Below are 22,457 nucleotides of genomic sequence, written 5' to 3'. Positions count from 1 at the left end.
GAACATCAAGGTAAATGGTCGTACTGTGTATTGTCTGTTTGACAGTGGGAGCACCGAGAGTTTTATTCACCCTGACACTGCAAAGAGGTGTGGACCCCGGGTTCTACCTGCCAAACAGACAATTTCTATGGCATCACGATCCCGGTCTGTACCGATCCAAGGACGTTGTGTGGTAACCCTGGAGGTGCAGGGCACAATTTACGAGCGATAAAGGCTCCTTGTGTTGCCGCACCTTTGCGCGCCAATTCTCCTCGGACTAAACTTTATGGTCCACGTGAAGAGTGTGATCCTACAGTACGGTGGGCCACTCCCTTCGCTGGCAGTAGGGAATCAGCCGCAGCCTCCAAATTGTCCAAAGCGCCCCGCATGCAATCTTTCCACACTAAAGATCACCACACCCTCTTTATTTAAGAATCTGGTACCAGGCTGCAAGCCCATCGCTACTAAAAGTAGGCGTTACAGCGCTGAAGACCGGATCTTCATCAGATCTGAGGTTCAGCGGCTCCTCAAAGAAGGGATCATACAGCCCAGTGCTAGTCCGTGGAGAGCGCAGGTCGTGGTGGTTAAAAGCGGGAACAAACCCGGGATGGTCATCGACTACAGTCAGACCATTAACCGTTATACGCAGCTGGATGCGTATCCTCTCCCGCGCATATCTGATATGGTCAATCAGATTGCGCAGTACCGGGTGTTCTCCACCATAGACCTTAAGTCCGCCTACCACCAACTCCCCATCCGCCCAGAGGACCGACAATACATGGCTTTTGAGGCGGATGGTCGTCTGTATCAGTTTCTTAGGGTTCCATTTGGTGTCACCAATGGGGTCTCGGTCTTCCAGCGTGCTATGGACCGAATGGTGGACCAGAACAGGTTGCGGGCTACCTTCCCGTACCTGGATAATGTCACCATCTGCGGCCATGACCAGCAGGACCATGACACAAACCTCCAGAACTTTTTGCGCACTGCGTCTCGCCTGAATCTGACCTATAACAGGGAGAAGTGTGTATTCCGTACGCGCAGGTTAGCTATCCTGGGATGCGTGGTGGAAAACAGGGTCATCGGCCCTGATCCAGACCGTATGCGCCCCCTTACTGAACTTCCCTTGCCCGCTAGCGCAAAAGCACTGAGGAGATGCCTCGGCTTCTTCTCTTATTATGCGCAGTGGGTCCCCAACTACGCGGACAAAGCCCGTCCGCTCATCAAGTCCACGACCTTCCCACTCACGCCGGAGGCCCAATTGGCCTTCAAGGCTTTGAAAAGCGACATTGTGAAAGCCACGATGCACGCGGTGGATGAATCCATCCCTTTTCAGGTGGAAAGTGATGCATCGGATTTCGCCCTGGCCGCCACACTAAACCAGGCAGGCAGGCCCGTCGCGTTTTTTTCCCGCACCCTTCAAGGTCCCGAAATTCGGCATTCAGCGGTGGAGAAGGAGGCCCAGGCTATTGTGGAGGCCATCAGACACTGGCGCCATTACCTGGCGGGGAAGCGGTTCACCCTGATCACGGATCAACGATCCGTGGCGTTTATGTTCAGTAATACGCAGAGGGGCAAGATCAAGAATGATAAGATCTTGCGGTGGAGAATCGAGCTCTCCACCTATAATTACGATATTATGTATCGTCCAGGGAAGCTCAATGAGCCCTCGGATGCCCTCTCGCGCGGAACATGCGCTACTACGCAGGAGGATCGCTTGAACGCCCTCCATAATGACCTGTGCCATCCTGGGGTCACTCGGCTCTACCACTTCATAAAAGCCCGCAACCTGCCCTACTCGGTGGAGGATGTCAGGTCAGTAACGAGAAGCTGTCGGATTTGCGCGGAATGCAAACCGCACTTTTATCGACCGGACCGGGCACAATTGGTCAAGGCCACTCGCCCCTTCGAGAGGCTGAGTGTGGATTTTAAGGGCCCCCTTCCCTCAACGGACCGGAATGTGTACTTTCTCAATATCATAGATGAATACTCCCGGTTCCCGTTTGTTGTCCCCTGTGCGGACACGTCGACTGCCACGGTGATTAAGGCATTCCGTGATCTTTTTACCCTGTTCGGGTACCCCTGCTACATACATAGCGACAGGGGCTCGTCGTTCATGAGCAACGACTTGAGGCAATTCCTGCTCTCATACGGGATTGCCTCTAGTAGAACCACGAGCTACAACCCTAGGGGTAACGGACAGGTGGAGAGAGAGAATGCTACAGTCTGGAAGGCTGTCCTATTGGCGCTGAAGTCCAGGGGCCTTCCAGTCTCCCGTTGGCAGGAGGTCCTTCCAAATGCGCTTCATTCTATTCGCTCCCTCCTGTGTACGGCAACCAATGCTACTCCCCACGAGAGGATGTTCTCATTCCCTCGGAAGTCGTCCTCGGGGATCTCCTTACAAGCCTGGTTGACGTACCCAGGACCCGTCCTTCTGCGGCGACATGTGAGGGCCCGCAAGTCCGACCCCTTGGTCGAATCGGTCCAACTCCTCCACGCCAACCCTCAGTATGCCTATGTGGCATATCCTGACGGGCGAGAGGACACGGTCTCGATTCGAGACCTGGCGCCCGCAGGGGACGTAGCAACTCCTGTCGCTCCCATACCCCCTGTCACGAATCCCCTATCACTTCTTTCTTCCCCGGACGTGGCGCGGTCAGCACCGGGACCAGTGCATAACAGTTATACTCCCATGTACAGCTTGCCTGAGACTCGGAGATCGACGCCACCACAGAAGGTACCGGGATCCCCTGCACCACCGCTTCACCAGGGTCAACCGGCCCGTGAGTCCTCGAGGGGACAGCCGGACGCTGTTTTGGAGAGAACGCCACCGCAAGCACCTGCTCCGGTGTCACAACCGGTGTTGAGGAGATCATAGCGACGGTGCGGTCCTCCTGACCGTCTGGACTTGTAGATTTTTTTGTATATATGTAGTCTGTTTTCGCACCCCGCCGGCCTTTGTTTTCAAAGGAGGGGTGAATGTGGTGAACCATCGTTGGTTACCACTGTGGGGTTATTCCAATGTTACTGTTGGGTTAGGGTGTTGACACTGTGGGGTTGTTATAATGTTGTTGTTGGGCTAGGGTGTTTACACTGTGGGATTAATATACCTGTGGTGGATGCTGTTATGGCACATCCCGGTCGGGCCCCGCCTCCTGGGGAGAGGTATAAGACCCTCTGCTCAGGCGGGACCCCTCCAGTCTGGAATGGTGTACTCGTGTTTAGATAGTTCCATTGTTTGTCAATAAAAGCCTTCAATCACTGAAGCCTTGTACCTCGTGCTTGATTGTCGCGCATCAGACCTTTTCCTCACTGGGAAACAAGTGAGAATTGTAAAAGAGATAGTGCCGACAAGATGGGAAAGAATAGAACTTTTAGAGAGGAAAGAGGAGAGGAGAGTATTAGTGGGGAGAGGGAGCAGATACAGAGAGAGAGAAGAAAGAGAGTGCTCAGCGAGGGGAGAGAGGACATGCTTTACAACATGGGGAGACTCTGGCAAAGATAGGTTAGTTCAAGCAAAATCACAAATGGAAGGGTTGAGTGTAGTGGAAATAACCTTTTGAGGTGTGTCCAGTTCAATACCAGGAGTATTGTGGGGAAGGCAGATGAGCTGAAGGTGTGGATAGACATACGGAAATATGACATTATAACCATTAGTGGAACTTGGCTACAGGTGGGGCAGGACTGACAGCTGAATGTTTCAAGGTTCCAATGTTTCAGGCGGGATAGAGGCAGAGGGATAAAAGGTGGGGGGGTGGCATTGTTGGTCAGGGAAAATGTTACAGCGCTACTCAGGCAGGTTAGATTAGGGAGCTTGTCTACAGAGGCGCTATGGGTGGAGCTGAGAAACAGGAAAGGTATGACCACATTAATGGGGTTGTATTATAGACCACCCAATAGTCAGCGAGAATTGGAGGAGCAAATCAGCAGAGAGATAGCTGACAACTGCCCTCTTTTTAGGTCAAACCAAGATCGCTGACAACTGCAAGAAACACAAAGTTGTGATAGTAGGGGATTTTAATTTTCCACATATAGATTGGGACTCGCATACTGTTAAAGGTTTAGACGGGGTAGAGTTTGTTAAATGTGTTCAGGAAAATTTTCTACATCAGTATATAGAGGTGCCAACTGGAGAGGATGCGATATTGGATCTCCTATTGGGAAACGAATTACTGCAGGTGATGGATGCGAGTGTGAGGGAACACTTTGGATCCAGTGATCATAATGCCATTAGTTTCAACTTGATCATGGATAAGGATAGATCTGGTCCTCGGGTTGAAGTTCTGAACTGGATAAAGGACAAATTTGATGAAATGAGAAGGGATCTGGGAAGTGTGGATTGGCACAGGCTGTTCTCTGGTAAGGATGTAAATGGAAAGTGGGAGGCCTTCAAAGGAGAAATTTTGAGAGTGCAGAGTTTGTATGTTCCTGTCAGGATTAAAGGCAAAGTAAATAGGAATAAGGAACCTTGGTTCTCGAGGGAGATTGTAACACTGATTAAGAGGAAGAGAGAGTTGTATGAAATGTACAGGCAGCAAGGAACAGATCAGATGCTCGAGGAGTATAAAAAGTGCAAGAAGCTACTTAAGAGGGAAATCAGGAAGGCTAAAAGAAGACATGAGGTTGCTTAATAACCATTAATATTGTGGAACTGAGATGTCCGTCCTTCAACAACCACAATCAACTTCCTTTGTGCTAGGTATGAATCCAACCAGCAGAGATTTTTTTCCCCGATTCCCATTGACTCCAATTTTGCTCGGACTCCTTGATGCCACACTCATTCAAATACTGCCTTAATGCCAAGGGCAGTCACCCTCACCTCACCTGTGGAATTCAGTTCTTTTGTCCACGTTTGAACCAAGGTTGTAATCAGGTCAGGAGCTGAGTGAACCTGGCTGAACATCAGTGAGCAGGTTATTGCTGAGCAAATGATAAACAATAAACGCTGTTGATGATCCCTTCCATCACTTTACTGATGGCCAAGAATGCATTGATGAGGTGGTAATTAGCCAGGTTGGATTTGTCCTGCTTTTTGTGGAAAGGACATACCTGGGCAATTTTCCACATTGTCAAGTAAATGCCAGTGTTGTTCCTGCACTGGAACAACCTGCTTAGGTGTGCAGCTATTTCCAGTAGGAATTGATGATGATGGATATTTAGGCTCAGGGTGCAGCCATTTGATGTACCATGCTGCCTTCAGAGACAGGGATCAAAAAATGGGTATCGCAGAGCAAGGAAAGTTGGTCATAGTATAATTGTGTGTGTCGCACATCCAGGCCTGAGTTTCTTTAGTATTTAATGCTGGGAATATTCTATTCGGCCATTTACACATGTCCCTGGTCACAAATACATTGGAAATTCAACACCCATTTATCTTAAGTGCTGTCATGGCACCTCGCTTTCACAGTAAGAAGTCTCACAACACCAGGTTAAAGTCCAACAGGTTTATTTGGTAGCAAAATTGGCTTTTGCTACCAAATAAACCTGTTGGACTTTAACCTGGTGTTGTGAGATTTCTTACTGTGTTTACCCCAGTCCAATGCCTGCATCTCCACATCATGACTACCTCGCTTTCACTCAGGTCTATATAAATCAAAAGCACAGTCTGGACCAACTCAAGGTTCAGGACCCTTTAAGAGCGAGTAGGCTACGATTGGGAGTCTCATCAACATACGATTTACCCGCTGAATGGTGATAAGCTTCCTGTTGCTATTCCAGCTGGGAACATTCCATTAATGAAAAACAGTTTAATACCAACCCCACAATTATCATGGAATCGCAATGCTGTGAGCCAAAATTCTGAAGCCAATGCAAAGAATACTTATCTCATCACCATTTTAACCATTTGTAGAGAACTTGCAAGTAATTGGTGGCTTAGGCCAAAGAACATTCCAAAATGCTCATCAATGCAAGGATCCATTTTGAGAAGTATCTATTCCTTCTCGAATAAAAGTGGAAAGGAAAGTAGAATAAAAACACTCAATGCGGCTTTTCTTTTCCAAAATTAACCATTTGTTTCCACTCAGGGAAGAGTAGAACATTGCTGCCAAAGTTGGTCATAACTGAACAGCAGTTCTGGAACAGAGTAGTTGATGCTTGTGCTTCTGGAGGTGTAGCCTGTATCCAGGCCTTCAAACTGCCATCTTATTCAGGTGACTTTTCCTCTTTTATTTTGCAAACTGGGCTGCCTAATAAATCAATTAATAGATTAAACTTAGCAGATTTAAATACAACTTGCCCGTGTGATGCCTATCTGCACTAAATGCAACTGCAATTGATACCAGTGAATGCACTTGCACAATAAATCCATGAGGTGGAATTTTAGTTAAAATCATAAATCAATTAATGCCGTTTATCTCAAATAACAGCTCAGCGCATCATTCATATGGAATGAATCACATATTACAGATAAGACACCAAAAGGGAGAAATATGAGCAGGTATATCTCAGGAAAAATGCTCGTACAATTGGTTTGATATCCTTAAATGGGCATTTATAATTATTTCCTGAATGAACCATGTCAACAAAGATCCTTACTAATTACATCTCTTCAAAGCAGCTCTGAGCATTACAATTTGAACTAACATGACAGAAAATGATGGCAATTAGTAACAGTGGTATAGTCAAGATTTCCACTTATGTTATAAAGCAAATAAGTGATCCAATCCATGCTGAGTGAAACTGGGGACAAATGCACTAAGTGTAGCATTGATCTGTCGAAGAGCAGGTTGCCTGCTCTTCACTACGTGTCTTGCATTTTCTTCTTCAGTTGCTCTTCAGAGCTTCCCATTTTCAATTTCAATGGATAATATTACTCAAGAAAAGAATATGTGAAGTGGTTGCCTGTTGCCTTTCTCCCGCTAGCATAGAAGAAACGCAAGTCTGCTTCCCAAAATATCCTGTAAGTAGCCTTTAAAGTTCTAGCTCTTCAGCCATCATCACAAAAAAAATCACTGGATTTGATTTGATTTGATTTATTATTGTCACATGTATTGGTATACAGTGAAAGTATTGTTTCTTGCACGCTATACAGACAAAGCATATCGTACATAGAGAAGCAAAGGGGGGAGCGCAGGATGTAGTGTTACAGTCATAGCTCGTGTGTAGAGAAAGATCAAATTAATCTTAACTTAACCTTAGGGACAAGGTTCTGCCCTTGTCCATGGCTCATAACCCTAAGCTTGGGAACCATTACCAGCTCTGACAAAGGGTCATCCTGGCTCACAACACTGGCTCTATTCTCTTTCCACAAATGCTCAGACTGGCTGAGATTTTCCAGCATTTTCTGCTTTTGTGTTGGACCCTTACCTTGGCCTGGCCAATTCCATGTTTCAAACCACCCTGCTACCATGAAAATGAATTAATTTGGCCTGTCTTGGTCTCCATATTGATGGGAGGATGTAAATGTGTTGGAGGCAGCTCAGAGGAGGTTTATTAAATTGACACCTGGCATGAGCAGGCTATATTATGAGGAAAGGTTAGCCAGACTGGGCTTGTTTCCATTGAAGTTTAGAAGAGTGGGAGGTGAGTTGATTGAAGTATGTAAAATCCTGAATGGTCTTAACAGGGTGGATGCAGAAAGGACATTTCCTCTTGTGGCTGAGTCAAGAACTAGGGGACATTTTTTAAAATGAGGGTCTGCCCTTATAGAGCAGAGATGAGGAGAATGTATTTTCTCTTAGAAGGCTTTGCGATTTTGGAATTCACAGCCTCAGGAGTTGGTGAAATTGTTGGGGGGGGGGGAGGGGGTCACTGAATATTTTTAAAGCGGAAATAGATTTTTGTTAGGCAAGGGAATCAAAGGTTATCTGGGATAGATGGGAATGTGCAACTCGAAACACAAACCAATCAACCATGATTTTGCCGAATGGTGGAGCAAGCTTTCATTGTGTGTGTCAAATGTACAACATAGGAACGAGTCGGCAATTCAGCCCTTGCCCTTGAGTCTGTTCTGCCATTGGGCTGATCTTATTTTAAATCCGTCCACCCACTTTGCTTCCAAACCCCTCAATCCTCTTGCTGAACAAAAAACTAAAACTAGCTTTGAAAATTGTCAACTAGCCCAAACAGCCATTATAACTTCATTGCAGTGTTAACGTAAGCCTACTTGTGACTAATGAATAAACTTTTCCTTGTTTAGGTTTCTAGAATTCCACCACCCTTAGTGTGAAAAAGTACTTTTGAACAGCCTAACTCGAATTTTAAGGTTTTGCCTTGCTTGTGGACTCCCCATCAGAGAAAATAGTTTGTCTCTACCCTTTAATCAGATTAAACCTTTCAATTGCATCGCCTCGTAATCTTCTCTATTCAAGGCAATGCAGGTTTAGACTGTGTAACCTGCCCTCATAGTTTAATACATTTAACCCCAGTCTCAAATGTACCTGTCACTTTTCTTAAAAGTAGCAGTTCTGACAGGAGATTATTCACGATTTAAAAAAAAGATGCAGCCTCTCCCTTTGGCACAACACAAGACCACCCATTACTCTAACTACTTCACCCGTCCTAAAGAATGAGCACCTAATTTCACTCCCACTTGCCCAGTCTGCACACCAAGGCCCTGATTTTACTGGCACGCCCACCCCAGAATCGGGGCGGGCGAGGCTCGCACAACGGCATTCTCCGTTGGCCTCTGGTGCGATCGGCCAGGCGTGCCAGTAAAATTCCAGCACAACAGTCTTCCCTTCGTTGGATCGAGAAGGTGCTTTCAGTAATCGTATAATAACCTCCAAATGGCGTCAAATCAGCTCATACGACTTGACCCTGCAAAAACCATGACGTGAAAAGGAGGCAGTGCATTACTACTGGATTGGAAAAGAAAGCCACAATATATTACAAGTATTTTCTTTATTGGTGTTCCATTGAATAGAAGAAAAAGTGCAATAGCTCAATTTATTGAAACTAGATAAGCATTTCCTTTTTCGTGCCCTGGGTTGTTCATCCTAGCAGAGGCAAACAATCAAAGGAATGAGATATTTGAGGTTGGTCATTAGTCTCAGTGTCCCACCATTGAAAACCCTGCTGATATCACGGTCTAGCTGGAAAGTCCCAGTTGGATAAATTGATTGGTTCAATATTTGAGATGTACATTTACCTAAGGGTAACAGCAGCAGCTGTGAAGAGATCGGCTCAGTTGTTCTGCTCTGCACTGTGGCAAAGCTAACGTGTTTCTTATCTCAGAATTCACACTGCGTTCCCTCACAAACCTTTGGTTGTTTAGAATTAAAGCACACGAGGGACTGACTTAAATCTCCAGCTGCTGACAACTCTGAGGCAGGCCATCAGTTACTGTAACACTGACTAGCGTCGATTGATGTAAAATTCCCCTGTAAAATGATAATGAGCTTTATTGATGATACGCTCCTATCTGGAGATGATCATTAATCTGCGCTGCAGTTGTGCCAGCCCAGTGTGCAAGCAGTGAAGAGCGGCTGCTCAAATCTGCTATGATGCTGCCTCAAACTCCAGCTAAAGCGCACTCTGCAATTTGAAAATATGCAAATTGCTGTTTGCGGGGAACAGAAAATTGCAAGGAAACAGTTCAAATCTCCCCGCCTATATGAAGTGCTCACAGCTGGATATCAGAATTTCCGCATGTATTTACACCCGAGGTTCACAAATTGCACCCTCCGACTATTAGGCATTCTGCAAGAGAGTTCCAGCGAATACACAAGCTTATCAGATTTCTCTTTTTCGCTGTGTTTGTTGATTTACCAGCACGTTGTTGCTGTTGCTCTGTGCTAGGAAAACCACAGAAACCCTACAGTACAAAAGGAGGTCATTTGGCCCATCGAGTCTGCACCAACAACAATCCCACCTAGGCCCTATCCCCGTAACCCCACATATTTACCCTGCTAATCCCTGTGACCTCTACATCTCAGGACATTAACAGGCAATTGAACATGGCCAATCCACCTAACTTGTCCATCTTTGGACTGTTGGAGGAAACTGGAACACCCGGAGAAAACCCACGCAGACACAGGGAGAATGTGCAAACTCCACACAGACAGTGACCCAAGCTGGGAATCGAACTAGGTCTCTGGAGCTGCGAGGTTAACCACTGTGCCACCGTGCTATCCTTTTAACCTGCATTGTTTTCCCTTGAGTAATTAACTGACCTGATCTTCTGGAAGTTAGGGCAGGGGACCATGAGGGTATGAATATTTGTAGCAGAACCTTAGAAGTATATCTATATTTACATTTGATTTGATTGATTATTGTCACATGTATTAGGATACAGTGTAAAATATTGTTCTTGCGCACTATACAGTCAAAGCACACCGTTTATAGAGTACATAGGGGAGAAGGAAAGGAGTGGGTGCAAAATTTAGTGTTACAGTCATAGATAGGGTGTAGAGAACGACCAACTTAATATATGGCAGGTCCATTCAAAAGGGGATAGGATCTTAGAAGTCTCGGCATGTCGTTTTTGACAGGGGAGAGATATGGGATAATTTCCCCCCTTTCCCACATCTCGACTGAACACAATGGTGTATTCGAGGGAAGAATTGTTTTAACTCGAGTGCAGTGATTCGTAAGACCAGGCAAAAAACAGGTTTTCTCGTAGGTTTTTTTGTTTAAAAGAATAAATATTTATTCCTCAGTGCCTGAAATGTAATCACAACAAAACCAATGCCTCATTCACACAAGATGCACACCAACAAAAATGATGATAACAGAAAAAAATTGTAGCATGCACCAGTAGAATCCAAAAAAACTACTACGCTAGTTTTTCAGGATGATAGTTGATACCATTGCAGGCCTAAAGTTTCACTCTTAGTTCAATGAAGACAATGGAGGTTGGAGGTTTCTGGTAATGAACCCAGTAGTTAACCCCAAGCAACGACAGGTTTCTGGTTTGTCCTGTTGAGGTTGTGGTCAAGTGAAGGTATAATCTGCAGGTAAGGAATAGCCCTGCTTCTCTCTGCCTGTGGCACATTTTCTGGACAAGTTCTCTTCACTTTATGGTCCTTGTCCCAGATAGCCTGCTCTGGGTTATTCTTGTGAATTAACAATGTATTTCATATCATGAGCATGTTTCTGTCCTGTGACCACAGTATTGATGATCCCATTGTCAACACATTGAGAATGAATATCAGACTTTTGCATCTTCTCTTGATGAAATTCTTCCTTCACACCTATCTTTCCAGGATGTCAATTTGTTGACTACCAAAACTATTGTATCTCAGTTTCGGTAAACATTCAGACTTCACAAGCAATTTGTTGCATTCTGATGTCTCTTCAATAGCAAACGATCATTTACATTTAATGGGGGTGATTTTGAGCCTGCAATCTCTGTCTGCGGGAATACCAGTGCATGCTCAAAATCTGGAGAGCGCAATTAGCACCAGAAGGTTTCCGAGTTCCAATTTTACCGGCCCCTCGCCATAGTGGTGTGAAACAGGCTGCAGGGCCACAGAAAGCTCATTTTAATATATTAGCATGTCATTAGCAAGCACAATCTCAGGGACATCCCCCCTCCCCCGACCATATAATCAGTGGGTGCCGGCGTACCATCACGTTGGCTCCATTTATGTCAGGTTCATGGCAGATGTTTTGGTTGTTTAATAGGCTGGAACCCTGGGAATCTGGGTTTTTAAGCTGCTGGGCAGCTTCACAAAGTATTTTCTGTAGGTTTTCTGCCCTGGCCCAGCCTGAAGGACAGGCTAAAGGCAATCCACAGGGCTAGAGGCATGAATCTGCCCCAGAGAAGACAGTTGATGAGTGTGATCGAGGAGAGCACAGTGATTAGCACTGCTGCCTCACAGTGCCAGGGACCCAGGTTCAATTCCAGCTTCAGGTCAAAGTCTGTGTGGAGTTTGCACATTCTCCCCGTGTCTGCGTGGATTTCCTCCGGGTGCTCCGGTTTCCTCCCACAGTCCAAAGATATGCAGGTTAAGTTGATTGGCCATGTTAAATTGACCCTGGTGTCAGGGGATTAACAGGGTACATATGTGGGGTTAGGGGAATGGGGTCTGGGTGGGATTGTGTCGGTGCAGACTCGATGGGCCGAATGGCTTCCTCTGCACTGTAGGGATTCTATGAGTCTATGATTGCCGGGTGTTTGGTGGGGGTAAGCAGACTGCAGAGGAGTGCCTACTGTAGTGTATAATAGCTATTATGTTAATTAGAGTGCATTATCAGTGATTTCAGATGATGTCTAACCACGTGTAACTGGAACCTGAGGGGGAAGTTTCTAATGGAAACCTGCTTAAGTCCATCTCTCTGTAAATAGTGCAAGTAGTCAATATAATGTTCACCAGTTTGTAACGGAATCATTTCCAGCTCTCTTCGGTCGATGGCTCCCAGACCCCAGACACGACATTAATACGTGGTGACAGCGCTCTATGAACCGTTTACTAAGGATCTCAGTCGGCAGTGAAAAAGGCCGGAAAAGTGGTGGCCATCAACCCAGCACATCATACTCGAGAAACTCCTGCAGCAGCAACTAATTGCTGCCAGAGTCCCACAATAACCAACTACAAACACACAGAGCTTTAGAGAAAGTCTTACCACTGCCTGAAACCCCGGAACTCACGGAGGGTCAGGACCAAACAGCACAGGAGAAATTGTCGTCACTGATTCAGTCGATATTGGGCTGCCTCTGAACATTTATGCAATTGGCAGCTGTGCCAATTACAGTTTAAGAAGACGGGATTGATGAAGAAACTGCTAGATACAAAGAAAAACATCAAAGCCTTCAATTCCTACTTTAGCCTACGATGCAATATTATCATAGACAAAGCAAAATTCAACTGGTGCAGCCAGGAACTAGGTGGGAATATTGATTCCTTTATAAAGAAGCTGTCAATATGGCACATTGACAGAAGAGTTCATTGGAGATCACACCACACTGGGGGTCATCGATGAAACATTATCAGGCTTTTTACAATCCAGAGAAAATCTCACTTTGACCAAAGCAGTGCAGTTCGCCAAGCAGACTGAAATTTGGAAGCAAAATAGGCTATTCACCTGGGGTGAGAAGGAGCCAAAAACAGAAAATGCTGGAAAATCTCAGCCAGTCTGACAGCATCTGTGGAAATAGAAGAGAGCCAATATTTCGAATCTGGATGACCCTTTGTCAGAGTTCACCAATGTTTTGAGTCTGGATGATCCAAAGAGTCATCCAGACTTGAAACATTGGCTCTGTTCTCTCTCCACAGATGCTGTCAGACCTGTTGAGTTTCTCCAGCACTTTCTGTTTTCATTTCAGATTCCAGCATCTGCAGTATTTTGCCTTTATCTTAGTGATAAGGATTCATGTGGGGGAAGACCACCAACTCTGTCCAATTTACCAAACATAGGACTATTGATGCCCCTGCTAGAAAACAGAGCCGGTGTGAAGGGTCACCATCACGTGATGGTGGGAAATAAGCCTCATCAGCAATAACCTTGCCCAGCCATTAATGCTGAGTGCCATCTCTGCCACTAGAGGGGGACATATTGAAATTGTATGCTGCAGTCCAAAACTTAACGAGAAACATTCCAATCTGCAATTGTCCAAGAAGTAAATTATACTAATATATTCTGATAAAAGCAAAAGAGAGAATAGAGCCAACGTTTCGAGTCTAGATGACCCTCCTTTTTAAGTGAAAAGGCACTTAAGGAATGCGAAGAAATGACTGCTAGATTTTGTTCTAATAGTGTAGAGTTTGATGATACTCTACACGTTATTCCTAATAAACATTGTTCTTTGTTGAGCAGAGAAGCTGGTGTAGCTTTGCAGCTTCTTTATTCACCCGTTCCCGGAGATACGCCAGATGGCGTGACTCAGTCTTCCTAGACAAACTCCAGCCCCTACGCCCACACGGAGGACATTGTGGATTTTTCATTCTCTGTCCGGGGAGGCTAACTGAATCAGGATGAAGGTCACCAGCTGCAGGGTGACATTCTCAAACCTTTGGGAAAGAGCGGGACAGGATGATAATCAAAATGCCGTTGATATTGATGATTGGTCACAGGACGGGATCCTGAGACTTGCTTTACTTTTTGAGGGCAGCCCAGAGGTTGACGATGACAACCCAGCCCAACTCTGCTGAGGGGGATCAGCACATTATGGAATAAGATGATAAAGATGCAAATCCATCTATTTATTCCGTTGAAGACACCGATAACATACAGCAACAATCTGGAGCAACGAAGAGCCCAGAAGTTCTTACCATTGCCATTGTGAACGTGTTAGAACAAATCCCTGCAAATTGTTGAATCTGAAGTTAAATCCAGAGATCAAAAGACGACAGAGGTGCTTACTACAGATCTAACACCGTAGATGTACAAGAAAGTGTCATTTCTCTGTCTCTACGTGTTTCACTGCTGATGCTGATGACAGCGTGGAGTCTGATGAAGTTCCAGCAATGTTCAGGCCTGCTGATGAGTAAATTCACACCAAAAAGTGTATGAAAGTTGGACTGCCACCTACCACTACCTGAAAAATGGAGAAGATTTTCTGCTCCCCCCACCACCACCGCCCCTGCCCCCTCACTGGCCCCACCCCAATACCCACCCCCACCACCCATCTGGCCACCACCAAAACCCCACCCACCATGAGGTGTTTCTCTGCAGTGAGAGCCAGCGAGTTCTTCTGGTCCCACCATTGTCAATAGGATTGAACCCAGCCCCCAACCACTGGCAAACCCAAGGCAGGGGTGCGCCAAGGACAGGACTGGGAAAAACTACCGGCGTGAACAGCTGGAAGATCTCAACCATTACTGACAAAACAGTTATCATTTGTTCTTACTTCTCTTTGTCCATCTGATTCATTTATGGATGAGGCATTACATAATACTTTGGTGGTTGTAACAGTAGAAGTTTCCGGACCTTCTGCTGTTGCACAAATTTTAACAGGAGTGAAACGAGCTACATTCAAGAGTAGCCAGCTGTCCAATCTTTCCCCAGTGTACCAAGAAGGAGGAAAGTAAAAAAAAAATCTGTTTCCCACCTTTCCACTGCGGAGCAGGAATCAGAATCTCTGTCTGAGGAGGTTGGTGCCTTCCAAGGATAAGACTATGGAGAGCATACATCCTACACATCCTCAAAGAGAGCTGGGAGAACAGTCAGGGGTTGATGCTACTGGCTCAAGAGACTGTGTGGATAGGGTGGGGTGGTAGAGAATTCGTAGTAGGATGGATGTGTAAATAGTTAATGTCAATGAGTAGCACAAATGATTGGGGGAGGGGGTGTAGTATAAAGGGTCAGTAGCTACTATGCTAATACCCTAGAGTACATCGCCAGTGACGTCAGACCACATAGAGTCATAGAGGTTTACAGCATGGAAACAGGCCCTTCGGCCCAACTTGTCCGTGCCGCCCTTTCTTTTTTAAAACCCCTAAGCTAATCCCAATGACCTGTATTTGGCCCATATCCCTCTATACCCTCGTACCCATGTAACTATCTAAATGCTTTTTAAAAGACAAAATTGTACCCACGTCTACTACTACCTCTGGCAGCTTGTTCCGGACACTCACCACCCTCTGTGTGAAAACATTAGGGAAGAAGGTTCTAATGGAGTTCTGCTAATGTCCGTTTCTTTAAACAGTGTGAATTGCCAATAAATGTTCATTAGTTTGGAACAGCATGGTTTCCAGCTTTCTTCTACCAAATGCACCCACATCCCGGTCGTGATGCGAATACACTATCCAGGTGGCTTGTTGGATGTGGAGGAAATACTCCTCCTCTTGGCCCACAAGCAGTGCTGCAAAGACAGTACATCATGGATTCAATCCTTCTCACCTCCTTTAACCTGTGTAGTTAGCCTTAATAAAATATTTATATGACTTATCCACTTCCTGCAAGTGATTTGGTCACCCACCCTTCATTTAACATTGAAACCGGAAGTAGATGGGCTCAAAATGGGTTGGGTTCTTGCTTCACATGTTCTCACTTTTAACCACTTGACCCACCCATCGTTAGGAGTTAAGAATCAGCCCTGTTCTCTCTGCCCCGAACAGGAAGCATCCAAGAAATTATTTTAGAGATATGCAATAATGGTGAAGCAAATGGAACAGGTAACTACAGAGTATAGCTTTAAGCTAAACAGCAAGAGTAGAACAAAGGGACACAGATTTAAAACAGTGAAAAGTAAATTTGTGAAAGATCAGAAAGTTCTCCTTTGCACAAAGTGATCAATTCATGGAATGGTCCCTCAAGTGGAATGAAACAATCAAAAAACCTGGAATATTTTAAAAGCCAATTACCTGCTTCAATGGAGGGGGCACTTTGGGGTCATTCTAGATTAGATGGGCTGAATGACCTTCTTCATCCATAATTACTTTGCTGTCCCCCAACCTTGTCAACATGACAATAAATTCCATAATCACGGAATCAATAAAAGAGATGAAAGTCCAATGCTCCACAACATGCAAAGCTGTGGTGTTTATTGATTCCTGCCCTCAGATTCAAGGATGTGAGCTCTCTTTCTTGCTTAACTTGTACAAATGAAACGGTGGATGTATCTTGAAAATGCGCATTCCCTTGGCAAATGAAGGGTCGCTGATTTTTGTTGGTGTCATTTTGGAAGTAACAAGAGAAATTGTTCGACTCATTATATTTGATTTGGATAATTCTCCTGCAGTTTTGAGAGGCAATTGTGGTTCAGAATGAGCTTCCTTTGTTATGTTTGATGGCAGCAGGTTGGATGTCTTTTATTGTGGCTGTTCAATTTTCTTACAGCAAGAGTTAGCACCGTGTAGACTATTATGTCCAACAACTTGTATTATTTGATTTCTTACTATCTAAAGGTCATTCAACTCCTATAATAAGCACCTTGATTTTCCTGCTGAATGGTGAGATATTAGGTTGAATATGGCTACTTTTTCTAATCTCGTTACTATTGTATGAACATAAAAGAGAGCAGAGAAAATAATATAACTGTCCAATTAGTTTGTTCCAGTTTTCGAATTCTGAGTGCAATTTTCATTCTCCTCCACTCACATCAAACCCATATCCGCTCTGCTTCTCGCAAAAGGAAAATTACTCCGCTCAGGACGATAGAAATCTAAACTGAAAGCAGAAAAGACTGGAAATGCTCAGCAGGTCTGGCAGCATCGGCGGCGAGCGAAGCAGAGTTAATGGGCGGCATTTTATCTAGAAACATAAAATAGAAAATAGGCCATTCGGCCCTTCAAGCCTACACCACCATTCATGCACTTTCAGTATCCCACTCCCACTTTCTCTCCATACCCCTTGATCCCTTTAGCCGCAAGGGCCACGTCCAGCTCCCACTTGAACATATATAACGAACTGGCCCCAACAGATTTCTGTGGTAGAGAATTCCACAGGTTCACACAATTCTCTGAGTGAAGAAGTTCTTCCTCATCTCAGTCCTGAATGGCTTACCCCTTATTCTTAGACATTCCTCCATCGAGCATGTTTTTAGTGGGGAGTGGCGGGGAGGCACATAGCAAAGGGTGCTTCCCAACGACACCACTTTCCCATCTACTCCTGAGTTCACATCCACACCACCCCCCCCTCCTCATAATATGGGGTCGGGGGGGGGGGGGGGGTCATGTTGCCAAAGTCAGGAGTTTGCCCACCATATTTGAACAATTGATCTTGTCAACACACAAGTTGGCCCTGCCATATGGGGAGGAGATGGTGGCGCAGTGGTAATATCACTAGACTGATAATCTAGAGTAATACGCTGACTATCTGGGTTCAAATCCCACCATGGCAGATGGTGAAATTTGAATTCAATAAAAAAATCTGAATTAAAAGTCTCATCGTAAAACCATCTCAATTGTTGTAAAAGCCCATCTGATTCACTCATGTCCTTTAGGGAAGGAAATCTTCCACCCTTATCTACATGTGACTCCAGGCTCACAGCAATGCAGTTGACTCTTAAGTGCCCCTTGAACAAGGGCAAAGTTAAAGTTTATTTATCAGTGTCACAAGTAGGCTTTCATTAACATTGCAATGAAGTTGCTGTGAAAATCTCCTGGTCACCACACTCCGGTGCCTGTTTGGGTACGCTGAGGGAGAATTTGGCATGGCCAATGCACCTAACTAGCGCGTCTTTCGGACTGTGGGAGGAAACCGGAGCACCTAGAGGAAGCCCACGCAGACACGGAGAGAACATGCAGACTCTACACAGATAGTGACCCAAGCTGGGAAGCAAATCTGGGCCCCTGGCTCTGTGAGACAGCAGTGCTAACCATTGTGCCACCATGCCATGGGCCATAAATGCGGCCTAGCCAGCAATGCCCACATCCCACGAATGAATTTAAAAATACGGCTGCCGTGAGGGCATGAGCACGCAGGCAATTTTTAAAATAAAACTTTCAAAAATGGGGTGGGTAAGGAAGGCAGGTTTCATGTTTTCAGGGGGTAACCCTCTTAAGATAGTGCTCCCTTTGCTTCCTTTCTGCCTGCTCAGTAAAACCCACTACACACATCTTCCCTACCCTGAACTGTCCAAATCCTGCCTGCTTAATATCCAGACTCACCTGGCTCTGAGATCCATGGGCCTTCTTCGTGGATCTGCTTAGTGTCTCAGCAATGCTCACTAATGTGCTCTTGGTGCTGCCATGACTGCTAGAGTTGCCAGTCAATCCCCAAGGACAGGGTACCCTCCCCAATGAGAGGAAGAGGCCCCACCCTGCACCAAGTTAGCGTGTCATAGCTGCAGGGCAGGATGGAATGAGTTGGTTCCACACTGATTTTGCCTCCAGGAAGTGTCGTCCCCATTGCCTCGTCCCCATTGCCTCGTCCCCATTGCCCTGCCGCCCTGCCCCCCGCCCCCCCCACCCCCCCGCCCCCACCCCCACCCCCAGGAATATGATGCTCAATGTTTCAATGACTTCTTGTCAGAACAGAAAACAATGAGATGTAACCGAATATAAGCAAATATTCGTATAAAAGGGATGGGGTGCGAGCAGAAGTGGTGATGCAAGAACAAAAGGGAAGATCTGTGATAAGGTGGCAGGCAGGGGACATCAAGTGGCAAAAGGGATGATGGTGCAAGACAAGATTAGACAGGAGATTGTGGGTCTAATCAAAAAGAAAAAAGGCATACATGAGGTCCAGGCAGCTAAAAACAGATAGAGCACTGGAGGAATACAGAGAAAGTAGAAAAGAACTCAAACAGGAAATTAGAAGGGCAAAAAGGGGTCACGAACTGTCCTTGGCAGACAGGATTAAGGAGAATCCTAAGGCATTTTATACATAAGTTAGGAACAAGAGGGTTGTTAGGGAAAGAATCGGACCTCTCAGGGACAAAGGAGGGGAATTATGCTTAGAACCAAAGGAAGTAGGAGAGATCCTAAACGAATACTTTGCACCAGTATTCACAAAGGAGAGGGACATGTTGACTGGTATTGTCTCAGAGAGATGTGTTGACCCGTTAGAAAAAATCTCAATTACAAGGGAGGAAGTGTTAGGTTTTTTAGCAAACATTAAGACAGACAAATCCCCAGGGCCAGATGGCATCTATCCTAGACTCCTCAGGGAGGCAAGAGATGAGATTGCTGGGCCTCTAACAGAAATCTTTGTCTCTTCACTGTACACAGGTGAGGTCCCACAGGATTGGAGGATAGCAAATGTGGTCCCATTATTTAAGAAGGGTAGCAAGGATAACCCGGGTAATTATAGGCCGGTGAGCTTGACGTCCGTGGTAGGGAAATTGTTGGAGAAGATTCTTAGATAGGATATATGCGCATTTAGAACTGAATAATCTCATTAGCAATAGACAGCATGGTTTTGTACGAGGGAGGTCATGCCTCACAAATTTGGTTGAGTTTTTTCAAGTGGTGACAAAAACGATTGACGAGGGAAGGGCCGTGGATGTTGTCTATATGGATTTTAGTAAAGCGTTTGACAAGGTCCCTCATGGCAGGCTGGTGCAAAAGGTTAAATCTCACAGGATAAAAGGTGAGCTAGCTAGATGGGTGGAGCACTGGCTTAGCCATAGAAGACAGAGGGTAACAGTGGAGGGGTCTTTTTCCGGTTGGAGGTCTGTGACTAGTGGTGTTCCGCAGGGCTCTGTACTGGGACCTCTGCTGTTTGTGATATATTTAAATGAATTGGAGGAAGATGTAGCTGGTGTGATCAGTAAGTTTGCGGACGACACAAAGATTGCTGGAGTTGCGGATAGTGGTGAACATTGTCAGAGAATACAGCAGGATATAGATAGGCTGGAACATTGGGCGGAGAAATGGCAGATGGAATTTAATCCAGATAAATGCGAAGTGATGCATTTCGGTGGATCTAATGTAAGGGGGAGCTATACAATAAATGGCAGAACCATCAGGAGTATAGACACACAGAGGGACCTGGGTGTACAAGTCCACAGATCCTTAAAGGTGGCAGCACAGGTGGAGAGGGTGGTGAAGGTGGCATATGGCATGCTTGCCTTTATTGGACGGGGCATAGAATATAAAAGTTGGCATATGATGTTGCTGCTGTTGGTTAGGCCACATTTGGAATACTGTGTCCAGTTCTGGTCGCCACACTACCAGAAGGACGTGGAGGCTTTGGAGAGAGTACAGAAAAGGTTTACCAAGATGTTGCCTGGTGTGGAGGGTCTGAGCTATGAGGAGAGATTGGGTAAACTGGGGTTGTTCTCCCTGGAAAGATGGAGGATGAGGGGAGACCTAATAGAGGTGTATAAAATTATGAAGGGCATAGATAGGGTGAAAGTGGGAAGCTTTTTCCCAGGTCAGAGGTGACGAACACAAGGGGTCACGGGTTCAAGGTGAGGGGGGGCAAGGTTCAACACAGATGTCAGGGGGACGTATTTTACACAGAGGGTGGTGGGGGCTTGGAATGCACTGCCAAGCAAGGTGATTGAGGCGGACACGCTGGGATCGTTTAAGGCTTATCTAGATAGCCACATGAACAGACTGGGAATAGAGGGATACAAACGAATGGTCTAGTTGGGCACATGAACGGCGCAGGCTTGGAGGGCCGAAGGGCCTGTTCCTGTGCTGTATAGTTCTTTGTTGAGATTGGATGTGAAGAAACAAAAGGTCACTCTAGAGGAGGTGTCAATTTAATCTCATTTACACCTACTTCTATTGGTCCATGACTCAAAAAATAGCTCACAGTCACTGCATTGAATAAGCATCCATTGCAATAAATTAAATAAAAGCCAGGGTTAATTGCAATATCGGCATTTTCATCCAAATATTTGGCAAAGTTAGTGTGTTTGGGATCCAATTGTCACATTTCCTCTCTGTTGGCATCCAGTACCAAAACACACATTATTCTAATATAGACGCTCAGTTCTGCTGCTGGCATTCGGTTCCCTGTAATTAGTGGAAACACAACATGGTGGACATACAAGACGAGGAAAGAAACACCAATATTTTTGTTAGGGATTTAACTTATTTCTCATTACCCATTTAATGAAAGCAGTCTCCTTACTCTGCAGCTGCCCCATAATCCAAAGTACCCTTTAAACAGGGGCTGGGGTAGAAGAGGGCCGTCTCCTAGATTAAGCAACTCTCAATCGAGATGGCAGAGGCAGCAAGCAGACATAATGTGATCCATCAGGCTCTGGGACCATGGGGGAAAAGGTTCACTGACATTATTCACCCCTGTAAGATCGATGCAATACAGAACACTCAGGCCAGACCACTGGGTACTCTGGGAGGAATACAGCTCTTGAACATGGGAGGAATGTTTGCTAAGGAAATTTACTGACCCATCAACAAGGCCAAGAGCCTTAGTGCTCTTGAGGACCTGCCAGTACTGTTGCATGCTATTTCTAATCAATGTGGACCATTAACACTAGCCATGGATGCCACAGTGCACACACACGTACACACGCATGCACACGCACACATGTACACATACTCTTTTGTCCTTGTGGGGGAATCTAGGCTCACAACACCTGAAAACTGTCCAGACCAGAGGAAACATTTCCATCTTACATACTTCAGCAGCATTGAAGAGGGAGCAATGGAGATCACAATGTCGCTGACCCAAGCAAGTGGGGAATGCAAGATGGGCATCCCAAATGGAGAGAGTGAACCTGGAATGTACACATGAAGGGGGTGCATTGCACTCCAGCCCATCCAACAACATGTCAAAACCTCACCTGCATTTAGCAGTCTCAGCTCTGCCGGGGTTTCTGCTCTGTAAGGCTGACTCTCATGATCTCTTCGACGTTTTCCATTTGATTCTCAGTGTGTCTCACCCTGAGCCCTCCTGTCTCCATGATACCTAGCCACACAGGCTTGGTGTCGGGCAGAATTCAAGGCAGATCACTCATCCATTTTATCTTGAATTAACGAGATAGTCCCAAAGCATAAACTTTGTGCTTAAACAAAGGAGACTACAAAGAGATGAGGAAGGAGTTGGCTAAGGTGGACTGGGAGCAAACACTTTATGGTGGGACAATTGAAGAACAGTGAAGGACTTTCAAAGCGATCTTTCACAGTGCTCAACAAAAGTATATACCAGTGATAAGGAAGGACTGCAGAAAAAGAGATAATCAGCCATGGATATCTAAGGAAATAAAGGAGGGTATCAAATTGAAAGAAAATGCA

The sequence above is a fragment of the Mustelus asterias genome, chromosome 8, assembly GCF_964213995.1.
Source record: "Mustelus asterias chromosome 8, sMusAst1.hap1.1, whole genome shotgun sequence".
NCBI classification, from domain to species: Eukaryota; Metazoa; Chordata; class Chondrichthyes; order Carcharhiniformes; family Triakidae; genus Mustelus; species Mustelus asterias.
This window is presented reverse-complemented; position numbering follows the sequence as displayed.